The following is a 6,000-nucleotide window of genomic DNA, read 5'->3' as shown; positions in this document are numbered from 1 at the left end:
CCCTTACCAAAAGGTCCCCAAAGACCCCTCCCCCTTGCGCTAACTAGCAAAGACGCGGTCTCGAGCTGGCTGAGCTAAGTAGTGTTTTCACTAACTTTTTCTGTCAGGAATTTGCTATTTCTATAACAAAAAGCTGTTTTAACAGCTACTCTGTACTTTTGTGTGTGACTGGAAATTTTTTTTGTGGAAAATTTGTGTGTGATTGTGTGTTTGTTCTGACTAGAGGCCTCCTTGATCTGTAGGGCCTTTCCCTGTCAGTCAGTCCCTTTCAAATCCTTAGGGGTTCTAGGATCCCCTTGAGTTATTTTCTCTGTTGTTATCTGGCTGTCAATCTTAACCGGCAACCGTAAGCTAATCATTGTAGTGTTAGAAAGACAATACAGAATAGTGGGTTTTTTTCTGTGAGAGAGTTACTGAATTGTTGTTATAATGTCTCAGGCACCTAGGCCTTCGGGCTTTAAGAAGTGCACTAAGTGCAGTTTTAAAATGTCTATCACGGATGACCACTCTCTCTGTGTATATTGTTTGGGCGCCAAACATTTGCAGGAGTCCTGCAGCGTGTGTCACGCTTTTTCCTCGAGGGTCCTCCAAGAGAGGAAAAATAAACTTATTTTGAAAGGCCTTATAAAACCCTCTTTTGAAGAAGCATTAGCGTCCTCTCCTTCTCCTGCTAATAAGAAAAGGGCGGCTCCAACCAGTCCGTGGGATCCGACCGCCAAAAGACATAGGCAGGCTTCTCCTTCGGCTCCAAGGACTTCGGAGCCGAGGGCGAACGGTCTGCCTCAATGCCTCCAGTCTCACTCCTCTGGCTCGGAGCCGATGGCTGGGGCATCGAGGCGGGTCACCTTTATCGGCTCCACTGATCTCGGAGCCGATGAAGGTTGTCCGGCTTCAGACACTTCCTCCTCGGCGAAGTCCTTGGCACCGATGGAAACTGGTTTGTGCATTCCTTCGGCGCCGATAGTTATCGAGTCGCCTCGGAGCCAGTCCCCTAGTCCCTTGGGGCCGTTGGAGAGGCCTACTCGAACCCGTTCGGTCTCCTCTAGGTCATCGAGGATGTCAGATTCGGACATAGACAGGGTGCTCCAAAGACTGTTCCAGTCCCCAGTCTTTCAAAAATTTGTTTCGGCTCCAACCCAATTGGCTTCGGAGCCGATAGCCCACTCCATTGCCATTCCTCTTCCGACCGCTTAGGCTCCGTCGGAGCAGGTGCTGATGGAGCCAGTAGAGATCCTAGGGTCGGCTCCGACCCCTACTCCAACCCCGGCCTTCGGGTCCGAGTTTAGCACATGGACTTCGGCCGGACCCGGGGGTGACGTTTCGGGACCAATGCTGTTGGTTCCGAGCCTCCCTCTCGGTGCTTCGGCCGCGGGACTTCCGTCTGCTATCATGGCTCCGGGGACCGGACATTCCCAGGATTCTGGGGGTCCGGCTTTCAGAGCTATGAGGAGTGCCTTGGCCAAGTCTTCTTGACCACCTCTACGGCTTTACCGGCAGCTTCCCTGGCCCTGGAGACTGGCCTTTTGGCAGTTCCTCTGTCTCTAGGCAGCGGAGCCCGGCCTGAGGTTACCCCCACTGGGGTTCCCCTCCTCCTGAGGGTTCTTCGAGTTGTCTTGGAGGAGCCCCAAGGAAGAGATCGCAAGAGGAAGCACGTGGACTCCCCGATGGGTCTCTTACATCGGACACTGATCTTGATGATGCGGAGGGGTCCCCAAAGTCGTCCTCGGATGATGTCTCATTTGCAGACATTCTAGAAATCCTTAAACAACGAGGCGGCTGGAATTCCAAACCCTCCGTTGATGAGTCAGTGTTTCTCAAGGCCTTCGCTCAGCCCTCCGCCTCCTGGGTGTCTCCGCCCTTGACGAGCTCCTGGATTTGGTTTGTCGGAGGGCGGGAACATCCAGATACTGTGGAACCAGTGCCTTCTCGCCCTAACAAATTTCTGTCTGCCCCACCCGAGAAGGAGTTCTTGGCGAAAAGGCGTGGCTGTAGATGCCATGGTGGTGGCATCTGCTACCCAGCAGGACGTGGCAGAGGCTTGACGTCCGTCCATCCTCCTAATAAGGAGTCTAGGAGCATGGACCGGTGCGGAAGCGCACCCTGACTTCAGCGGCCTTTACTCTGAGGTCCCTGAATTATTTGGCACATTTCACCAGACTACAGAGGGATCTGGTCAAGGAGCTCTCAGACTCCCTCTCAGGTAACCTACCTGAGCAGCTAGCCCAGTCGGTTAGCTCTCAGTTGGCTATCCTTACCTCGATTTCTAACTCGTCCATCAGGCTCATTTCATATGCGGCGGGGCGAGAGCGGCAGGCACAGGCGTGGCTCTCGGAGACAAGCCTGGCTCCGTTGTGTCATTTGCGGAGGCCTGCAAGTCTTCCTTTGCCGGCGCTAGCTTGGATGGGTCCTCTTTGTTTGGAGCCAAGGTAAAAGACACTCTTACCGCTGTGAGCAAGAGGGAAAGACTTTATCTGCCGTGGGAGCCGTTATTCCACTCCCTTTCTGCCTTATCCCAAGGCTAAAAGAGGAGGGAAGATGTGGTTCCATAAATCACAGAAATTCTTTTCCCAACAGCAGGAACATTCCCCTTCCAGAGGCAGAGGTCGGGAAATTATTCTGGGAGACGCCGTCCCAGAGGCGTGCAGAGGCCCCGCAACAATGGAGACCATGAGTCCTTTCGTGGCTCTTCAGCCTCCCACACTCTATGAGGGATTGCCCGGCTGTGCTGCTCGAGCCAGTCGGGTGCCGTTGCCAAGCACCTAAAAGCCTGGGAGTCTATTACTCAGGACAGATGGGTGCCGGATTATTGCCGGAGGTTACACCATCCCCTTCACACACTCACCCCCACTGTCCAAAAAAATCCCGAACCCACCACCCAGTCAAAGGGAAATTGCAGCCGTAGAAGCTTCAAAGCTGCTAGAAAAAGGAGTCATCCAACCGGTCCCCACAGACCAGATCGGATCCGGAAACTACTCAAGGTTCTTTTTAGTGCCAAAAAAGACAGGGGACCTGAGACCCATTTTGGATCTCAGCAAACTAAACCAGTCCGTCATGAAGTCCAAATTCCGAATGGTCACTTTACAATCCATCCTCCCATTGTTGAAGAAAGGTGTTTGGATGTGCTCCATAGATCTCAAGGACGCTTATTATCACATACCGATACATCAGGCGTCCAGAAGATATCTGCGCTTCAGCCTGGGAGACAGTCATTTCCAATTTTGTGCTGTGCCCTTTGGTCTCACCACAGCCCCCAGGGTGTTCACCAAGTGTTTGGCAGTAGTGACTGCTCACCTGAGGAGTCTCGGATTCCAAGTGTTTCCCTATCTGGACGACTGGCTCCTGACTGCCACCACTAGAGAACCTACAAGCCACCATCTCCCTGGGTGCTTCCCTGGGAATTACATTCAACTGGTCAAAGTCTGTCTTGCTGCCTTCTCAGCGCATAAGATTCATAGGAGCAGAGATAGACTCAAAATTGATGCGAGTTTTCCTTCCTACCGAAAGGATACAAACATTACAAGGTCAAGTCCGAGCCTTGCTTCTAAGATCCAAAGCCCCAGCCAGGTTGGTCCTGCAACTTTTAGGTTCAATGTCTGCCACGGTTCTCCTAGTTCCTCTGGCAAGATTGCACATGAGGATTCTTCAGTGGCTGTTATCGACACAATGGTCCTTTCAGGATCTCCCCCTCAATCATCACATACTGATTACAGAAACGAAAAGCGGGACCTCCGCTGGTGGCTTCTGCCATCCAATCTGAATCAGGGAAGACCTTTTGTTATGCCCCCTCCGGTAGCCACCTTGACAACGGATGCCTCCCAGACTGGGTGGGGGGGGGCATTGTCTGGGCAGGTCAGTTCAGGGATCTTGGCTTCCAAACGAAACCTTTCTCCATATCAATGTGTTGGAAATGAGGGCTGTACTTCTGTCCCTACAAGCCCTCCACAACTTTCTCCCTCAAGGCATTATCGCTATCCACACAGACAACATGTCGGTGGTCTGGTATCTAAACAAACAAGGAGGGACCAGATCCTAGCCCCTTTGCAGAGAGGCCATGAGGGTGTGGGAATGGGCAGTGGCTACCAACCGCTTCCTGGTAGCGACCCACATTCCAGGGAAATCCAATGTATTGGCAGACAGACTGAACAGGACTATTCTTTCTCCTCACGAGTGGTCCCTGAACGAAGCTGTAGCAGCTCAGGTTTTCAAAGATGGGGACTCCGTGCTGCGACCTGTTTGCAACACCACAAAACACGAAGTGCAAAAGGTTCTTTTCCTTGACCCCGCGTCAAGGGGAAGCAGCTACGGATGCTCTAGTCCAACCTTGGCCAACAGGACTGCTTTATGCTTTCCCTCCGGTTCCACTCCTTCCCAAAGTTATCCAGAAAGCTTCCCAATTGGGGTCCACAATGATTCTAATTGCTCCGTACTGGCATCGTCAGGTATGGTTCCCCTACCTACAGAAATATGCTCTGGACGGTCCTTGGTTTTTTGATCTAACTCCGGACCTTCTGATTCATCAGTCGGGACAACAGCACCAGTCCCTTCACACTTTGAAGCTAGCAGCTTGGCTCCTCCACTTCCGACTTTAGTCAGAAATCACACCTTGGACCCTGAAGTTATTCACATTTTATCTTCTGCCCACAAACCCACCACTAAGAAATTGTATCACAGTAAGTGGAAGAGGTTTGCTATCTGGGCTCAACTCAGAGGTTTAGACCCTATTACTGCCCCGATACCAGACATCTTGAAATTTTTAACATCCTTGTTTAATCAAGGATCTTCAGTCTCTACTATTAAGGTCCAACTAGCAGCTATCTCCAAATTTCACGAGTCCATAGACCCACCGTTGATGAGTAGTAGATTATGTAAAACTTTCTTAAAAGGTGCTGTGCTTTTAAGACCCCCAGTCTTTCATCCTGCGCCTCCGTGGGATCTTGATTTGGTACTTAGTGCCTTAACATCTCCCCCTTTTGAACCGGCTGCTACATGTGTGTTGAAATATCTGTCTTGGAAAACTGCCTTCTTAGTTGCAATTACCTCTGCAAGAAGAGTTTCAGAACTTCAAGCCCTATCTATCAAACCACCGTACTTGATTTTTCACAAGGATAGAGTATCACTTAGGCCTAATCCATCCTTTGTTCCAAAAGTTTGTTCTAGTCTATCTCTAGAGCTACCAGTTTTCTTTCCAAAATTTTCAAACAAAGCGGAATACACCTTGCATAAGTTGGATGTTCACAGGCAATTGCGCTTCTATCTAGACAGGACTCAACAGATTCGAAAAACAGACCAATTGTTTGTGTCCTTTTCAGATAATAAACTGGGTAAAACCATCACAAAAGCTACTATTGCCAAATGGATTAGAGATTGCATAACTCAGGCTTATTCCTCTTCAAATAAGCAACTTACAACATCTGTCAAAGCTCACTCTACTAGAGCTATGGCTACCTCTATTGCATTTCATTCCAAGCTCGCTATTTCTGAGATTTGTGCTGCGGCTACTTGGTCCAACCCGCACACTTTCATTTCCCACTATAAATTGGATGTGGCATCTAAAGGTCGATCATCATTTGGTTCCACGGTACTCAGGAGTGTTTTCCAGTGAGCCACCCAGGATTCAGGTGCTAGGGACGCTGTCCCATCAGTCAGAATGTAGGCGAGATAGGATCACATAACATATTTTAGTTATGTACTCACCATAACTTCAGATGTTTGGGATCCATCTCGCCTTACATTCCTAATACCTCCCTCCTTCCCCTACCTTGGAGATCAGAGGAGATTGAACGGTTTTGAGTTCTACTGTTTTTATCTTGTTTCATCTGACGATGTTATATAAGCAGTGCGTGCATGTGTGCATGTATGCGGACAAACTAGATCTGGGGGACTGGTAGTGGTGCATCCTGGGATATAGTAAGCTCAGCCAATAAGAGACTTCGCTCTTTGGCATAAGCGTGCCGAGTCGGAGCCGAGGGATCGGCTCCGAACCCATCAGTCAGAATGTAG

Source organism: Protopterus annectens, chromosome 1.part1, assembly GCF_019279795.1.
Source record: "Protopterus annectens isolate FY-2018-M chromosome 1.part1, PAN1.0, whole genome shotgun sequence".
NCBI classification, from domain to species: domain Eukaryota; kingdom Metazoa; phylum Chordata; order Ceratodontiformes; family Protopteridae; genus Protopterus; species Protopterus annectens.
The sequence above is the reverse complement of the archived record's forward strand: the minus strand, read 5'-3'. Positions refer to the sequence as shown.